Source organism: Bactrocera dorsalis, chromosome 5 (assembly GCF_023373825.1).
Source record: "Bactrocera dorsalis isolate Fly_Bdor chromosome 5, ASM2337382v1, whole genome shotgun sequence".
NCBI classification, from domain to species: Eukaryota; Metazoa; Arthropoda; class Insecta; order Diptera; family Tephritidae; genus Bactrocera; species Bactrocera dorsalis.
The window spans coordinates 31,170,980-31,191,575 of NC_064307.1; the positions used below are offsets into that span (position 1 = coordinate 31,170,980).

Genomic DNA, 20,596 nt, shown 5'->3' on the forward strand with positions numbered 1-20,596 from the left:
TTCAGATCTGCAGCTCTGAAGAGTCGTCTTTTCTGAAACATCGTTTGGTTTTGAACGGCTCGGAGAGGTCCCTCTCGATCCTGATGGAACTTTGTGTATTGCTCAACGTCAGTTTAGACAGCCGTTTACAGCTGGGGATACTAAGTTCAGACATCGCGGCATGAAGCCAGCTCCTTTTCGTGCTGTCAAAAGCAGCTTTGAAATCGACGAAGAGGTGGTCCGTGTCGATTCTCTTTTCACGGGTCTTTTCCAAGATTTTGCGCTTGGTGAATATCTGCCCCAGTTGTTGATTTTCCAAGCCTAAAGCCACACTGATAAGGTCCAATCAGTTTGTTGACGGTGGGCTTTAATCTTTCATACAATATACTCGATAGATCTATGCGATGTTGAGGAGACTTATCCCACGGTAGTTGGCGCAGATTGTGGGGTGTCCCTTTTTGTGGATTGGGCATACTTTAGTCCGACCATATTCTACAAAGAAGCTGATACATGCTTCTTACTCGTATTAGAGTCGAATTTGTATGGCTCGACCGACAATCCATCGGGTAATTGATATTAGAAGTTCTTCGTGGTCGGGCAATGGAACGTTCGCTTCATCGTCATCTCCTGGTGTTCTGCTTTCACTGCCACTCAGCAGATGGGTGTATTTGGATAAGTGTTCTCTCCATAATTTTAGTAAGCTCTGGGATAACCTCTACGGATTCTTCAAGAGTATGTTCCGGTCTTGAAACTTTCTCTTAATCGTGTAGAAATTTAAATATTTTTTAAATATACCACTCTCTGTTTTAGGTCGTTGTGCTAACCAGCCTTTTACAAAAGCATTTAGTAATATATTATACGTATTTATATACTTTTCATTGGTTAAGTTGTTAGAAACTTCGTTACAAAATTGAAACGATATAAATTAGTTATTAACGAGGACAAGGCAAATGAAGCTCAACAGAGACTACGTCAATATACCATGAACTTGATTTTATTACTAGTACCATAGAGTCTACCTCAAAGCGTATATCAGTTGCTTGCCTCCGAGCGAAGATGCTCACTAAATAGTTAATAGATAATGATTAATCGTAGCAGCTGCATCCAAGCCTTTAAACTGCACATGTACACACCTAAAATGTTCATATATAAGTATATTAGCTTAGAAGCTTTAAAATAAATATTTTGCTCTTTTCCATTTCAGTTGTATGACTCATATCTCATCAAGCAAATCATCATTCTGGAGGAATAAAACAGGTTCTTCGACTGTTTTCTATTCAATGCCAATGGAAAATTACGCTACCAAATAAATAAAATGTATGTATATACATATGTAGAATTATTCGTATTTTTATTTAGTTTAAGTATTTCACAGAAATTTTCACGAAATTTTATTATTTTTACTAATCAAAGAAATTTCTGCACATAATTTTTCATACAAATGGAATTCATAGAAAAAGAAATTTAAGTAAGAAGTAAGAAAAATTAAACAATGAAATCAAATTTCCCACACTTGACCAATGTGTCATCAGGCACAAAAATAGAAAATTCTGTTCGTAACACATAAGTATGGGAGGAGTCATCTGCGTCCTCACTATCGATACCTCTTCAAGTGTATCATATCGTGGGGACCCCAGATACTTACAGCGTAAAATTGCCAAGGTCAAGTACACAAGAGGTGGTCCTTTTTTTCCGTGATCCCTTGCTCTAGACATTTCCAGCCGTCTTCTCGATTCGTCAGCCCCATTCTGCATGCGTGTGTCGCCACCAGACAGTGACCAATTAGTATTCCGATCATGTCCGTACGGTCTCTTCCATCGAGCGCCTATAGGAAATTTGTGTACTTCCGATCTACCGTTTTACACATGACCTTTGCAGTTTTGCATCCAGGTAGCTCGTTACATCGTGTACTGATTTCGATATTCACCATGCTTCTGTCAAGATAGTCGTTTAGGTTTGGGTTTTCCAACGTTGATCACGTTTTCGGGTGTAAACACCATTCTTGGCAATCTCTACTATTCATTACCCTCGATGCCTTTGTGTCCTGTCACTCAGTAGAAGTGAAGTTGCTTACTTCTGGCAACACTTTCCACTGCTGCCCTGCTTCTCAAGACACTTCTGGCCGATATGCGATACGAGGTTACTGCCTTGATTGCTGCTTGGCGCTGTGCTGGAAGATTTTGACCCGCCAGCTCCCGCCGGTCCACCTAACTACTCCTAACTACTGCACCGTTGAACAAAATTGGTCTTACAACAGCTGTGTAGCACCAGTATGTGAGACAAGGAGAGAGCTGCTACTTTGTGCCGAGCATCTGCCTACACGCATATAAAGCTTTGCCAGCCTTTTCCCCATATTTACTGATACTTGTAAGCATTTCCAAAAATTCGATTGATTTTACACCTTATATATTGGTAAATATGTGGGGGTATCCTAATGAAACTCACTATACTTGTCCAGGCTACTATAAACGCATGAAATGGAAAGCTTTCCAAATATAAAAATCCAGATTGTCATTAAAAGTAAAGGTGATAATGGCAATGATTAAAATCGTGAATTGGGTGTTGTTCAATTTTGTACAAGTAGCCACAAAAAAACCAACAATTAGAAATTTTGTTGTCAAATCAGTGGCTAATGTGAAATTCATAGCTGAAGATATTAAATTTTGGGCGACACTAATTATTTCTATATTTTAATTGCTAAAAAAGCGCGTGCGCACTTCAAGTTTAACAGTATATTTTTATGCTGTTTTTATTATATTTTTAAATATTTAGTGAAGCTGTCGCCAGCCAAGTTTGGCGACCGAGGTGGCAATTTGTATAATATGGTAATGGCCAGCAAAGCTATCATATATGGCTAAGTGAGAGCATTATTACCACCATTAAACAGCAATAAACCCGCCAGTTAAATTAGAGAAGAAAAAATAAACAAAAATACAACAACGAACTTGAAATGTGTCACACGCCCCGATCGCTAATAGTTGAGCGCACTCCTTTGCGATTTGAAATCGCGACTTTTCGCAGCAATTTTTGGCGTTAATGTTTGTTGCTAATTTCTTTAAATATACCATATATTGGTTACAGGTAGACTCACTGGCTTGGCACAAATATTTGTAAACTCAAGGCAATTTTATGCAAACACAGGTACATTTCATTCCCGCAACTGAGGAGCAATTAGGCTGCGCTGTGCTGGAAAATTTGAATTTCATGTGAAAATCGGATGAAAATTTCATGCTCAACTTGCCACAAGCTACGGCACTAAGTAAATATTTGTGAGTATGTAAATGCTAACACACACACAAACGAGTTTATTAGTTTATGGATACTCATTAGGTTTTCAGTTCATTTGCGGCATAAATAATGCGTACACTGACGCAGTGGCATAAATTTGGCGCAGACGCGTAACGCAGCAAAAAGTTGCACACACTTGTGCTTACCAGACATACAAATATGCAGTTTGCTCATAAAAGTATAAATATTTGCGTGTTTACTACATAAAACTGTGAAATTTTTATTTGCCATTAAAAATGCATTCAGATAAATTTGCCTTATGCGTAGATTTATAAAAGAAAGCGATGTTTACTGCTCGAGTTTTCATGTGAAAATTTATTTGTAACGCTGTAAACACAGCTTAATAGGAAGGCGCTTATATAACAAGTCTTTTGCTGGCGCTGCATAGCAAAATTTACGGTAAAAAGAAATTGGTTAATACAGTGAAATTCCCCATTGCGGACAATCCTCATAACCGAACATCTCCCATAACCGGACATCCCCCATAGCCGGACAAATTTTATGAACACAATGTTTTCATTATTATTTTCATATAAAACCAGTTGCTATAACCGGACATGAAAATTTCCAATGGCCGCACACAATCACCATTTTGGTAATATTTCGTTCAAATTATTCTGATAAACGGACAAGTTTTCATAAAATTTGTCAATAAAATTGTGTACAATTTAAAGTTCCCGTTCTTTTAAATTCTCACTAATTTTTGGCGTTTTAAGACAGTTTCTGTTTTTTAGAACAATACGTAAGGTGGTCACAGCAAACAAATTGTCTTGCGCTGGTGCCACCTGCTTCGCGGTGGCTCAACGGAAACTAATTGGATAATTGGCATTTATTCACTCCTGGTGGACATTGGCTCGCATTTATTATTCAGTAGAATACATTTTAAACACTCGTTTTCGCCTCATAGTTATGGGGTTTGTCCAGAAAGTAATAGCACTGAGTCGATTTCAAAAATTTTATTGAACCAAACGTTACAATTCTTTAAAAACTTTCAAAATAGTCTCTTTCTGCGCCGATACAGCGCTGCCAGCGCGATTCCCAAGCATTGAAGGCGTCATGAGAGGCATTCTCCGAAATAGCCTTGAGAGTCGAGGTGCATGCTGCTTGGACAAAGTTGTCGTCTCAAAATGCTTGCTTTTCATCGACCTCTTCAGGCAAGAACACAAAAAAAGTGCGGGTGGACCCATCTGAGCTGTAGGGCGGCTGCGGAAACGGTGGGATGCCGGCCTTGGCTAAGTAGCTGTTCACAAGAAAGGCAGTGTGAGCCGGGGCGTTGTCGTGGTGCAACTTCCAATCGGCCACGATGTCTTGTCGGACTCTATTGACCCTCTGTTTGAGTCTCTTGAGGACTTCCACGTATTTGGCGTTGACGGTTTGTCCAGGAGGAACAAGTTCATTGTGGACTATGACTTTAACGTCAAAAAAAGACAATGGGCATCGTTTTCACTTTGGATTTGCTTATTTCTCCAATCTTCATCAGCGATCTCTTCCCGGCCATCTAAAAAGGCCTGATGCCACCGAAACACACCACTTGCTATAACAACATTTGGATAAGCCTGCTTGATCATATCAAACGTCTCTGACGCAGATTTACCGAGTTTCACACAGAATTTTTCATTCATTTCGGCATTTTGCGAATGTTCATTTTCGGCTTGCACCACTCATAGAAACACCACTCCCTCTCCAAGTGCTCGAAGACAACTGATCAGCCACACGTTCGTTAGCTCGGAACGCCATCTACCGAATCCAGAAGATGCCCGCTCCGAAGGACGGTCGCGTCAGAAGAAAATCAGTCCTATTACTTTCCAGACAAATCCTATATTTGAACAGCTCCCTTAGCCAGACCGAAACAACGTGACGGTGAGTGTCCGGTTGTGAGGAATTTCACTGTATTAGCGGTTTTCGTTTCACTATGCGTTAGTCTCCAGCGAATTGAACAAACTATACCATATGCTCAACGGTAGGGTTAAATATCAACCCGTCAAGAACAACCATTGTCCCTTTTACACGAAGATCTTTTCTGGGTAATGGCACAACACTGGCCCTTCTTCCTAGGGTCGACGTTACGAAGACGTTAAAAAGAAGTTAAGAGTTACTATCGATAGTGAGGCGAAGTGGAGTGATTCCACGCTCGACCTACTACTGAGGGGCAGCACTACTCGGTGGTACACTGACGGCTCGAAAACACCGGAAGGCATTGGAGCAAGGATTGCGGGACCACATACCAAACTGTCCATACCAATGGGACGTTTTCCGAGCATCTTTCAAGCAGAAGTCTTTGCTATTAGTCAGTGTGCAAAAATCAATATCTATCGCAGTCAGCGTATCCCTATGCTTACCTCAAGCAGCATTATAAGTGATATCAGTTTATAAGGTCAAATCGCTTTTAATGGAGGATTGTATAGGAAGGCTGAACCTCCTATCAGATTGCAACCGTGTATACCATGTGATTTGAGTGCCGGGGCATAAAGGGGTAGTTGGCAATGAGCTGGCTGACGAACTAGTCCGCTCTGCGATAACGTCCAGGATGATGTGTCCATAACCGTCCATTGCGGTGGGGCCCCACTCTATAAAGGAGTTGTTGCGCACGGAGGAAAAAGTGGTGAGAGAACGGCACTAGCAGCAGGGAGCAGATATGCACCACGCCAAGCTACTACTGGGAGCGTCCAACCTTTGAAGATTTAAAGATATGATCAACCTCCCCGAGATAAATTACGCCTCCTTGCCGCGCTCCATACAGGGCATTACGACCACAGGAAGCACTTGTCCACAATGCCGTTTGCGCAAACTGCCGGTTTTGTGATATGTAACAGGAAACTCCAGAACACCTGATTCTAGATTGACCAGCAATTTTTAGAAGTAGACTCAAGACCTTAGGTCCTCAGACGCGCCCAACTACTGAACTCTTTTGACCATATTTGATATAGGAGAAAACACAATAGACCAGAGGGTGCAGTGCAAAGCCTCAATTATTTTCTATATATTCCATATGCTCAAACAAACGGACAGCACTTTTGGTGCATCCAATCGCTAACATGTCTTCTGACGCATGCCTAATAGTGTCATGACTCATGATTCTTACTTAGTGGAGGAATTATTCATTTATTTATTTCTATAAAAACCTAAATAAACGCAATTTATACGTACATACATAAACAATAACAAGGCTACCACATCCTCTTTTCGGCATTCAGTAATGAGTTTAACATAATTTGATTTCACTTTCGCACTTCTTTTAGCTGTAAAAGTCCAAAAGTACATCAGCATCTTTATCAGTTTGTTCTCATGGACGAGCGTGTCTACATAAAATATAAACAGATATTTTCGAATTTGTTTCTTTATATGCATGTAGGTTGTTCCCTTGACTGTGCTCTTGTACCCTGACATTGCAACAGCACCCAGGCATACACACGCACCCGAACACACCCAGATTGCATAGCTGACAAAATTAAAATTTTCCTCGAACATTTATCGCATTTCGCCAACATCTGCGACGCGTTGGCCTTACTACTCATACGAATGAGAAGAATTTTACATACATTTTCTATTATAACATACACATGGATGTACTTATGTATGTAGATATACAGGCGTTGGTTCCTACGCACGAAATGCACACTTGTGACCGTAAGGGCATATGCACTCGTACAAGTCAAAATATCTGAGTATAAATATGTATTATATACCATGTTAAATGTGATTTGGATTTTTTTTTTAACTTTTCACTCTTTTGTGGTCAAATTAAATTTTTGTCTTTTCGACTCTGCCTTGTCAGCGTCACATTACGGCTACTGAAAGTAAGACATAAAGGGACCCCTTAAGAAAAATATGGTCATTAATATCATACTGTAATCTAAAAGTAAGGTGAATTTGTATTTATATTCAACTTATTAATTCTTTGGATATAGTATAGCCTTCAAGACCTACTTCTCCTCAATCGCGACAAAACGCCGTCCTCGCATAAGCCTTTTGAATTGGCTGAATAGCTAGTCTGTCACTTTTAAGCCACAAAATATTTTTCAAAATAGTTTTGGGCTGAGCCAAATGATATTCATTCCAACACTATCAGCGAGGTCTCTAATTGTGAATCGACATTTTTCAAGCACCAAATCTTTCAACGTGGATCACGTCGGTAAAAGTTGATGTACGTCCCGGCCGTGGTTCGTCTTTAAAGCGTTTTGGCTCGCTTTGAACCCATCGTACCCTTATAAATGGTTTTTTGTGCCATAATTTGATCGGCAAAACCCAGTAGTTTTAAATGCCAATTTCACCTTACTTTTGTATTACACACATACACATATACATCGTCTAGTTATAGGTTAGTTAACGGAAGAAATTATTATTATTTTATAATAAACATTTTGCGTCAGGAACTGGAGATTTCAAAAAGATGCCTTAACAGCAGTTCTTTTACAATGTCGAATAGTTCTCGAAAAATCACAGTTCTTATCAGTTCACCAATATGTCCTTATTATAAAACACTGTCTAATTTCACTCTATGGTTAAAAATCCATAAAATGTCAATTAGCCTACCTTACTGCCTATTCCATCTCTAAAAGACTTTATTCATAATTTTAAAATTTTTAATTTATTCTGCAAAATCTTTGTCGTCCCCTTCAAAGTAATCCCCCTTGGCCAAAAATCCACTTGTTCCAACGTCAAATCATCGAATCAGTTTTTAAAGTTAATTTTCGGAATAGCCTTCAATTCGCGTAGCCATTCCCGTTTAATATCTTCAATTGACTTAAAACGGCTTCCCCATAGCGGTCGTTTGCTGAATAGCCAGAAGTCACGCGGAGCTAAGTCAGGCAATTACGGTGGTTGCGCCCCAGATTCGTTGAAAATTTTCGGAAAAACTCACGAAGAATCAATACAGTATGCGATGGTGCATTGGTTTTCGGCTTCTGATTACCTTTGCCATGATATTCGGCCGATTGATCGTCTGGTTGCGGGTCATGAGCATAGATCCAAGACTCATCGCCAGTAATAATACGTTTCATGACATATTGGTAGTCGGAAAGAATTGTTTTACATACTTCTACGGGACGCTGTTTTTCAAACAAGCTGAAAGATTTTGGAACCAATCTTATAGGCCCAAATAATCTTTCAAAATGTGTTTCACCGATGCTTCCGATATTCCAACGATACTATTAAGATCTCTGACTATTAATGGCCGATTCTCAAGCACCAATTCCTCTATTTTATTGACGTGTTGATCATCAGCTGATGCTAATAGCCGTTCTGGGCGGGTTGTCATCAATCGTTCTTGAGCCTTCGTGTTTCGGCTATCATTACTTATTCAGCTTTACTAGAGATCTGTGTGCGAGAAATCGTACTCCGGATGTTATCCAGCCTTATATACAACGAATTAATAAAGTTTACATTTTTTAATTTTTATTCAAATAAATATAATTTCTCTTCAATTGCCCTGTAACCACAAGTGAAATTTGCTATATAAGCCATTTTAATTACGTCACTTTAGCGGTTAGTGGATTTTAATCAATTAAATAAACTTGACAAGAACTTCAATAATCATAATAATAACTAGAGTTAAAAACAAAAAAATGATTTTTATAAAGTCGTTCAAACTTAGTTGTTATACATGCAATTAAATGAATTCCTGCTGACCACATTGTGCTCTAAAGATGCCTGCCATTTACGCATAGTCATACCGCTTTATGGACACCATGCGTCGTTTGGCAAACGCATCGGTTCACTTGACACTCGGAGGGCGCATCAAGTAAAAATAAACTCATTTACAACAATTTTTATGTGATATCTGTAAAAGTTGGCGCATCAAAGCGCTGTAATGAAGTAATGCAATGCTCACACAGCTCTGGCAGCTGAGTACTCGTCTCTTTATGGGAATAAATATCAAGACATGAACTTTTAATAGCAATTACTTGTTAAAATGTCTTCTTTACATTTGCAAGTTTATTTATTTTCGGACTGATGCCTTACATTAAGAAATTTCGCCGTTAAATACGAATCGCGTTGAGAACTATTGTTTGCGTCGAGTAGATACCGTGCGAGTATCGGTTGGCGCATTTCACGCATGACATCATCACCATAACCGAGCGGTCCATCATTATCATTATAATCACTGCCTAGACGGATGGATGCGCAAATGAGCGCACCAACTGACTAACTGACTGACAGACGGGCTGAGTGATGGACAACTACATACATATGTACGTACGTAAACGTATAAAGTTGTTGCTTTAATAATATTATTCCCACTTCGCACAAATTATTCAACTTAAATACTAATTGTGCAAAGTCGATGTGTATCTAAAGCGATTTTATAAGGCTGTCGACGAAATGTGACTTAAAATAACTACAACAACATCTGTATGCCTGTAAACTTTGTCCTACTACACCCATAAAGCAAAGGCTCGTCTACGTTTAAGAGCGTAATTGCACCCAAAGCACGTAGAGAATTTAAATTAAAAAACTTTTTCAGACAGTTTACAATGGCGCACATGTCTTGCTTGAGCCTTGCAGTGACACCCACGTCGCGAAGTCTGCAAGTCAGCCTGAAACACTTTGCGTAACGTAAACTTCTTTGGCGCCAGCCTATTTGGCGAGTACATCTTCACGATCTCAGGCGTCTGAAGTTTATATAATGCCGAAAATTTGTATGGATTATTGTGTGAGTTTCACAACTTCGCGATTTACACTGGAGATGAATGCTTAATTACTGCGAAATAGATTTCAATCTAAATTACCTGTTCGCTGCCCAAAAAAAAGTGAAAATTAGAAAATAAAAACTGGTTTCATAATCTCACTGTCCAATTTTTCACATTAATATACATATGTACTATATATATATATATAATTTTTTTTTAACTTACAGTACGTTAACCCGTAATTAGTTATGCCTATCGCACATTTCAGCAATATGAGCACGTACTGTTATTAGTAGAGTTGTACTTATTTAAATCATAGTTTCATTGTAAACTGTTTTTGGAATGCCAAAAAGTTTCGTACTTTCGTTTAAAAGTTTACAACAACTACGTTCTGACAAAACAGTACCCGGCAAAATATTTAATTAGTCATCAATATTTATTTTTTCGCCTGAAAGTAATCCCCACCAGCTGTAATGCACTTATGCCAACGATTTTTCCAGTCCTCGACACAATTTTCATAAGCACTTTTTGGGATAAGCTTCATATTCTTTAGCGAATTTTGTTTTATCTCTTCGATCGACTGAAAACGGGTTCCATTCCGATGATTTATGACTTGTTTACATGTCAAACTCATAAATCCATATCTCGTCGGCAGTTATAATGCTCTCCATGAATCTGTTTACGGCACTGTTTTTGAAAAAAAAAATCAGCTTCATCCGGACAAGTCGAGCAGGAACGACTTCCATACCCAAAATATCCGCCAAAATCGTTCGAATGGACTCGCGAGTGATGTGTTGCTCTCTTGCCATCTCTCTAAGAACTAACCTGACAATTTTCAAGTACCATACCTTCACTTTTTTGGTATTTTCATTAGTTTAAAAGGTCGAAGATCGTCCAGAACGAGGCATGTTTTCAAACATATCTCGACCGTCTTTGAAGGCTCACTCATAGGCTAGTGTTTTTGAGATAAAACTGAACCACCGTAAATCTTTTCCAACATTCGCAACGATTCCGCACAACAAAATTTGTTTAGAAATACCAAATTTGAGATTCTTCGTTCGATAACTGTTATCAAACACATACTTTCCAAAACACTTATTGAAAAAAAGTTTGTTTGGACGGAAAACATAACCATTATAGGAGCAATTTAATATTTACAGAGTAGTCAACTTTGGTATTTTTCAATCCCTTGAAACGTGTTTGACTAAAAAAGGGAGAAATATTTATTCAAAAAATGTTAAGCACCCCAAAAGGTGCATGTTTACAGATGATTCTCTGCCCATGGATTGGATGCAAAAAGACAATGATCGGAAACATAGGAGCAGACTGTACTAAACTATTATTATAAATTGGTCATCACAGGCACCAAACGCCATTCCAATATATAATGTTTGGGCTTTAATAAAAACCAGAATATTAAGAAAACATTAAACGTTAACACGAGATTTCTCTCGGTTACTCCAACGTACCTGGAGGTGGCTTCCTTTGGAATATGCGGAAAATTTAGTTGCAAGTTGCCTTCAAACATGTCAAGCTATATGTGGGTTATCTTTACGAGTATATTTCGGTATTAGAGAACAGAAAACAATTAGTAATCATCGGAAATCATTTCACAGTTCTTCAAAATATTCTCCGTTAAGATCTCTATACTTTTACATGCGTTTGAAGCAATTGTCAAGGAACTTTTGCCACTCTGATTGAGCTATCACCAAAACATGCCTTTTGAACGCATCAACCGTTTCTTCAGGTGTCATACGCTGCCTGGCAAACAAATGGTTGTATTTAGATATTCCTATTCTGCGTTGTTCCGGTAGTATGGTCCGACAAGTCCAGTTTTTCCAAAAACATAGGTAACCATTTTGTTGGATTCGGCGCTAGTTGAAACACTCGGATTAAGAATTAAGTCCATCTATGCACTCTTGATGAGTAAATCCACGTCGAAAGTTGAAAAAAATAACTACGCGAAAATCGTGAACATTTCATATTTCGGTCGAGAAGAATATTTAAAGTCGCAGTAAACGACACAAAAAGCGTTCGTATGGCAAAATATTCTGAGTATACCTACCATCAAAAATGTCAAACTTTACGATAAGGTTGTGAGATGCCAGCTTACTAGGTTCCTAAATCCCAAAATGAAAAAGGCATTTCATCATATCTATTATTACACAATTTTTCCCCAATAAGCATTACCTACTCGTACACTTTGGAAAACAATAACGTTGTTTTTTGAACGCACTGTATGTGTAGACTACACGTATTTCAGTTGAACCAAACGTACACCTCGTCCAAATTCTTATCGCTCTTTCAAAATTTATAGAATTTACATTGTTTACATGCAGGTGAATACACGGCTTTTCGATCCCTTTTTTATTACGAGATATACCGGAATTTTATTAAATATATGACAAATTCATATTGTTATGGAAATCATAAAAGAGAAGAACAGAAATAAAAATTTACATTATAACAAAAATAAAACAAAAATTCATGGAACCGTTTTTGCGCTGACGCATGTCACGGTTCGTTTCCCGATCGCTCGAGCGCTTTTATGTTCGTAACTCTATTATTATTTCGGAGCTTTATGTTGGCAAATGGATTTTCTCTTTTTGGTAGCATAAAAATAGTGCAATGTTATGATGTATAATTTGATTACCACAGGGGGATGTAATTGGAATAGTACGTATGGCGCATACATATGTAAGTGCTGTATATAGTATACCGGGGCTTCGAATAGGGATGATATGATTTCTAAGTGTTGTTTCGGCCATTTTCAATTTTTCATGTTTTAATGTTTACAATTTCACCATGGAAAGTTATACGAAAGAAGAACATTTACCAACTCAATTTTATTATCAAAATAAGTAATCAATCGCCAATTGCAACTTTCCGTGTGTTTTTGCCATTTTATGCTCGGCGAATGGAAATTTCGAGCTCACATTTTCCTTACATATAGTTTAAGTACCAATAAGACAAGGAACCGGTTGAAGTAATGCAAATATTCCTGCCGTTCAGGCAAGTGTTTCCGGGGACCGCATTGTTCGATTTCAAGACTTCTCACGAAATGGGACTGTCTCAAACCACAACTTTGCGGATTTTTGGGCTTCTATCTAAATAAAATTGTTCTCAATCAAGAACTGAAACCATTGGATCACCGTAAACGTCACAAATTTGCTGATTTTGCCTTGGAACAATTTGAAAGCAATAACAATTTTTTTATGAAAATAATCTTCACCAACGAAACTATCTTTCATCTGGGTAGTAAATAAACAAAACTATAGATTCTGGTGCCAAGAAAATAAACAAATTATTCATGAACAACAATTACATTCACCTAAATTGACAGCTTGGTGTAGTTTTTTCTCTGGTGGAATCATCAGCCCGTACTTCTTTCGAAATTGTGTTATTTGAAGTCATTAGATCTTTAATAATAAACAAGACTCTCTTCAGAATTCAATATTGAATGTGCTGTTCAAAATCCTATATGTAGTATGTAAATATCTTGTGTGATTCGGGAAACGCAATTCAATCGTACCGTAAGTTGCGGATTATGGTATGGCGGCATCTTCGAGCAGTGCAGAGTTTGGCGAGTCTACGATTCGAGAAATGGCCCAGATTAACACTTTGCGACCGTTATAATTTTATATATGGGTGTCATGCAGGTCTCAATTAATTTTCGTTGAAAAAAAGCAATACACAGTGTGCAAGATTGCGAAGGAAAAATAAAATTTATTAATTCTTTACAAAACTTAAGATACATGTAATGTAATAATATGCTTAAATTTATATAAAAATTATATTTAATAGTTCTTTATCGTGTGGTATCAAAGCAGTCTCCAATATGAAGCCCTAGTTTTCGAGAACATGTGTCACAAAAATAGTTAGTTTGGCGTCTGAAATTTTTCTCTTTGAACATACGGTATAATCTTCACTTTTTGCATATATATAATATATGGAGTTTGCCATTTAGCCTTTCCTCTGTATCTGAGGACGATGGTCTTCCTGCTTTTAAAAATATTTCATCACGAAAATCACCTACGTCCTGTTTTCTCTTGTTGTCGACTCCTTATATAAGATGTATGCATTGATTGCGCTTATTTCTAATCCCCAGAAAAACATGTTTCTCCACCATTTACACTATTTTCTCATAAAACAATATGAACTTGAATATTGATCAGCCTTATCGACACCTCTCGTATTCAAATTGTAGTTTATGATAACTTTTGGTTTGCCAATGTTGACGGTGCTACCTCTTTTTAATGTTCTTTGAATACTTTTCATATCATCAGATCGATACGACTGGAATGGTAAAAAAGCTTTGGTGTCTGAGAACAGGCATACGGTCGCAAAGGGTTAAACGACTTAACGTTTGTAAATAATTTTTTCTGGGGTATGTTAAATCTAAGGGTTACGTTAAACAACCAGCAACGCTAGAGGAGCTCGAAGGCAACAGTCAGCGGACTATAGTCGAAATGTTGCTCGGGTCATTGAAAATTGGCGTGAAAGAGAGGAGGTTTGCAAAGGAGTCATGGTCCAAATGTTGGCGTAAAATTATCTCCATAAAAAAACAAAACCCATTTTGATCTAATTTGAGTGTTTTACTTCATTTTAACATCAAGTCGTTCTTGTTGGTAGACTCTTTATCTTATTGTGGTTGATGGATATCTTTAAGAGTTTTTCAATTTGTTCCTTGCTTCATCAAGAAGAAGTTAAAAACGTCCACAGTTAAGTTATGTGAACTTGTTTCCTGCCAAAGCTAACTTTTTAGTACTTCAGGCACACATGGACATACCTACGAGTTCTAACTTACTACAACGATTTTCAAAAAATATTAAACATAATGCAATTTACTTTATTTACAAGTGAACTTTGGGGACCTCACCGAAATTTGTAATAAAAATGTATTAACATTGCACAAAGTCCTAATGAATTAAAAATTACACAACCCGATCGAGTGTATGCTTAAACACTCAAAATTCGTTGTTGCAAGAAGCTTTCTGTTGCAATTTAAACTTAATTCGGATCGTTTTTCATTCAAAGCTTTTTTACGCTTTCAAAATCAACTGGCGCATAAAGTGCTCGTACATATTTCCGTTTCTTTCCATTTAGGTTATAATTAATTTGCTTTATTTACTAAAATTTTCAATTACTTTTCGGTTTCGTTTCGTTTTTAGCACAGCAATTATAACAGTTATCAGAGCATTTTAGAAATTAATTTCGGCGAATGAAATCTATTTCAGTTTTGTTTGCACGTTTGTACTTATAGCTTTTTGTTGTTGTTTTTTTTTTGCTAATTTTTCATGTACATAATTTATATTATTTAAATTGTGTTTTCGGCTAACATGAATAGCTGGAAACAGGGGGTAAAAGATATCAAACAAACGACTATTTGGCTCAACAAATGTTTAGGACTACGCCCTGTCGGAAAAATTAGCTAGTCATTTGAGTTCTACTTCACGGCATATTTGTGGTTGAGTTTTGTTTTGGATGAAGTATTTTTCCTAGAAATGTATTTTGAAAGCCGCAAGTATTAAAATATGGATCATAATTTATTATTATTAAATAATTTAATCAAAGTATTGCTAGCAATAGCACCAGGAAAAATACAGCTTATTGTATATTTTATTTATATTACAAAATTATGTGCTTATATAAACAAATTTTTAATAAATGAAATAACTAACACTGGATTATATATTACAATAACAAATTTATTTCACTTTTTCTTTTTAGGTAAGCAAAAAAACTAGTCACTTCATAAACATATGCTCACATTTTCCTAAGGTGCATTTTTGCAGGTAATTATTTAGCTATTGTTACAAATCTCTATACGTATAAGTACACATATGTATGAACTACACAATTCGAAAAAATTGTAATTACCGGGTGAAGATACTAATGAATATATAGGGTGATCCATTTCGAAGTTCTCTACTTTTTTTAAGGAAAAAACACAGAAACTTCAAATTTAATAGGGAATGTTTATTATCATTCAGGAGAACATTCTTTGGCATTTGTATTTTGAAGATCATCTCAGGTGGCGGTCCATCCATCTGTTTGAGTCCAATTTTCGATGACTCGTTTGAGTCGTTTCGCCTGCAAACTGACAAATGACACACGTTATATTTTGCTCCAATGTCTGAATCAAAGCAGGATTGTCCGCATAGACTTTAGACCTTACATATTCCTGCAGGAAAATGTCTGAGTGCTTCACACGATCTTGTGGCCAATCTAGGCTAAAACCTGAGTTATTACTCACCGAAGTGTTCCATCTATATGTTCGACTGGGAAGTGCACCGTCTTGTAGAAACCAAAAGTCGCCGACCGAGCTATCATTTAGGCATGAAATAGCCGGTTATCTTGATACGATAACAGTGGCTATTGACGGTTACGTTCCACTGTATCATCATGTTTGTGTTATCGTGGCCGAACTTTTACCGAAACCTTCTCACGCGGCAATTTTGGTTGTTTACATACCCATTGAGCTGGAAATGGTACTCATCGCTGAACAAAATTTGGCCGAAAACGACTAATCTTCTTGAAACTTTTCAAAAGCCCATAGAGCGAAGCGATGTCGCTTGGGAAGGTCGAACGGCTTCAGTTCTTACACAAACTATATTTTGTACGCTTTTAATTTCAGATCTCGACGTAAAATGCGCCAAGTCGTTCAATACGTCAATCTGAGTTGTTACAAACAGCCGCGAATCGAATCTCCACGGTTCGCGTAGCGCTCGAAACACATTCTTAACAGAAGGTGAATTTTCGTACTAAAGTTGAACCATTTGTAAACATTGTTCAGATGTTTGTCTATCCATGATGAAATACCAAACAATGGCTTTCGCCACAAAATACTACCAACTTGAGCTAAAACACTCGTTCGACTTGCTTTGACCTGCAAAAGCTGTATGAAGGCTATTGAAAAAGAATAATGGATTTCGGTGAGCGAAAAACCATTTTTACTCGAATATATACCATAATCTGTTTACTTTAAGCGAGGATACACTTGTTACCAAAATAAGGTATGTGATATCACACGATCTTGTGGCCAATCGTCCGTAAAACGTAAAGTTATTAGTAGTGTTCTAGATCAACGGTTAAACAATTGAACTTATGCGATGTGTGAAAACGGCCCGACTTGTTGAAACAATTATGTACGTTTAAGTCAAGTTTCATATAATTCATGTAAGTCGGTTGCCATGGTCGAAACGGTCGCTATAGACCGTAAACTCTCTCTTTCTGAATCATTTTTAAAAGAACTAATGACAATCGGATGATTCCACCGGCCTACAAACCACACCAAACTATTATTTTTTCTCTTTAGGTTGCTCTTAGTACCAAATGCGGCAATTTTGGTTGTTTACACACCCATTGAGATAGAAATGTGCATCGTCGCTGAACAAAATTTGGCTCGAAAACGGCAGATCTGCTTGAAACTTTTCAAGAGCCCATAGAGCCAAGCAATGACGCTTGGGAAGGTCATGTGGCTTCAGTTCTTGTACAAGCTGTACGCTTTCAATTTAAGAAAAAATGTGCGAAGTCGTTCCATACGTCAGGCTGCAAACGGCCCCTAATCGACTCTCCACGGTCTTCGTGTACACTTTAAGCTACGGCTGCCAAATTTTCTTTTCGAAGCACTTTTCCATCTCCGATTGAGCTGGGTTTCAAACATGGTGTTTGCGAATGCTTCAAAGGGCCTGTTATGTTGACGAAAGTTGAGCGAACGTACACGACATATACTTTACAGACGTGAATTGTGTGGGAATAAAAAAGTTGAAACGACTTGGAAACGCCAAGTCAGCTGTACCCCCATGATGACCAGACAACATCACTGAAGGGGGTTTTGGCCGTCTAGAAAGCATGAATTTCGCTAATTTTGAGCCGATGTGTAAAAAAGGCAATTAATCATGGTGCACCATCCAATTTTCTTCTCTTAGTTATTTGTTAATTTTAGGCGAGTACATTTCTCCGAAACTTCAAAGGCAAAATTTCAAATGGTGGCTGTACACTCAGAATTGACCACGTGGCCATACCATTGCTTTCAAGCGTCCTAGTTATCTGAAACCAAAAAAAACCAGTTATTAATCTAGAAACAGTCGCAATAGCCGGATTTGCTTCGAAAAGTGCTAAAAATTTTTCACGAACAATGTTGCGACTCGTCTTGGAAGACACAGTTTTTTGCTGTTTTTTTCGGCTCATATTTCGAATTTTTTAAAGATTCAATGAAAAATTTGGGGATGTGAGGCTATCTTATAAGCATGACAAACTTTATAGAAAGACTCTATAAAAATTTTTTTCAGCATTTCTTTACACCTAGATCGTCTGAGCCTTAAAGTTTGAGCGATTGTCAAAGTCTGTGCGGGAGTTCCAACGGCCGAAACCTTTTTGAATGCCTATCTCATGCAATATCGAATTTGTATGCTGGTGAAAAATGTACTAGGCATGCCTCTAATCTGAAGGTAGATTTTTTTAAATGACGGTCTTGCATTATCAGTTCACACGACAGTTTTCTGGCACTAACGGCTGTTTATCAAAAAAGGCACCTTGGAAAAAGTTCCTTTCTTGGCGTCGGATCCAAGTTTAATTCGTTGAGAGAATGCTTTTTCACAGTACAATACAGGATGGTGCTTCAGCCTTTACAAAGATTTTAGTTCATCGACCAAATATGGTCGTGATAATCCACGTCGAAAGTGTGAAATAGTAGTGATGCACGAATCAACGTTTACGAGTCTAAAACTTTATCTTTTTTTGACTAACTTATGAATTTTTTAATTCCCTCTGTGCGATACTACAAACAATTCGAATACTTTTGAAATGAACAAACTTTCTGAGTGATGTTCGAATAGAAAAGTCAAACTTATCCAATGGAAAATGTCGATTGCACTCGAAGACATACTTAGTAAATTGACAACCAGAGCATAATAATCCAATCAATACGCATTACTTCGGATATTGATAAGTGACATCAGAGTCTTCAGTATAGCGATTTCGAAACAGTAAAAAATAAGAATAACATATACTTACACATACGCATTTTTATGTTAGACAAATATATATTTTTTATTTTAAAGACATGTTATAGTAAGAAAGCTTTATAATGAAGCATGAAATTCACTTTTTGAATAGGCGTTTGAACACTCATTGGCATAAAACAAATAAGCCACACTTCCAAAAATGAACAAAGAACATGGTTCAACGCGTGTCTGGCGAGCCTCAATTCGCTGCCCGCTCGCATCTCACGTTTTCGCATTTAATTTGTAGTTAAATCTTTTTTCGATTTAATTTTTTAGTATTTTAGTTCTTTGTTAACCGAAAGCAAGCGGGCCAGTTATGCCTATTATTTATTGCCGGCACAGGATTTGTTGAACTTTCGACGAACAATGCCCGCTTAGTGACTATGATTCTAAGCCCATTTGATAGCCGACTATGGAGCAAATAGCTTAAGCCATTAACACTGCCAGCGTTGGATTAAAGATATGCGTGAACGGCAGCGAAAGGCGGCGAATGAGTGAGATCTTTTATGCGATATGTCAGTTGACTGTGTCTGTTTACATGTGTGTGTGTGTGTGTACTGAAAAATTTTGCATTACTTTCAACATACATTTCGGGGTCAAACATAATGGCAGTGCAAACAATAACAACACATAAAATATTCATTAAAACTCACGCATAAATAGTGAAACATACATTTTTTGTTGTTGCTCTCTTTATTAATAAACACTATTTTAATAGAAAATCTTAATTAAAAATAGTGAATGAAAAAGTAAATTGCTAAATGTTTCCAATTAAGTGGCTATATTGATCGATAAAACAACAAAGTTTCTTTACACTAACGCCTTCCATACAATCCAAGCCAATTAAGCAGCGCTGCTCATAGCAACGGACATTGGCCGCTAAATTTTATTGTTTGTTTCTGCGTTTATTGCAGTCTTTTTAGATTTCACGCATATTTATACAGACACCAAGCGTATTTGGTTTCACGTTGTATGCTGATTTTTATCTTTTGTGCGAAAAGTAGTGTCTTTCCACTGCAAAACCGCGAATCGTGTCTTCGCCAATCGATCATCAATCTTCGTTTGGCCCATCCTATCGATGTAAGCATGTGCATACTTATATATCAATAAAATTAATTTAAAATATGTTTACTATCAAATTTTTTGTTGTTGTTTCATTAGAAACTTTTTTGTGTTCGATTTTGACTAGATAAGCGCGCGTTTAAGGCAGCGTGTAGGTTTTATTAACCCCTCGCTATGAAAGCTGCCTTCTGACACTCCAATATGCTCGTACATCGACATTGACTTATTGACATATCACACACGAGTTTGCTTATAACTTTGACGCCAATGTTGGCCGCTGTCATAAATGTGCTCAAGTGGAAATGTGTAGTTTCTATTTTCCCCCATTTCAAAAATTAATGCGCACACCCATACAAACATATAAATATGTACAAAATAATGTGGTTTCTCTGCACTCTGCGTGTCAGTCAGTCACTCAAGCGCGAGTTGATAGAAAGTTTAACATATGACAGCTTAATTTCATACTTGCACATACATAAATATGTTTGTATCTAGTTGAACTCCATGCAGTAACGGTAAATGAAACAAAATTTCAGTTACTGTTTTTATTATCTTTACATCTAGTGCCCAGTAGCGGGCCAATAACCCGCTAACACTTTGCCATACAAACAGTAATCTCCTTAACACGTT

The 20,596-nt window shown here is 37.4% G+C and overlaps 1 protein-coding gene across 2 annotated transcripts in view; it reads left to right on the forward strand.

The window, feature by feature from the left end:
• LOC105224771 (uncharacterized) overlaps nucleotides 1-20,596 on the forward strand; it is a 100,058-nt gene that overhangs the window by 33,182 nt on the left and 46,280 nt on the right. For both annotated transcript variants that reach the window (XR_007422979.1, XM_049458272.1), the window contains exon 2: nucleotides 1,184-1,296. The gene's annotated coding sequence lies outside the window, so the exon portion shown is untranslated. The remainder of the gene's footprint in view (nucleotides 1-1,183; nucleotides 1,297-20,596) is intronic.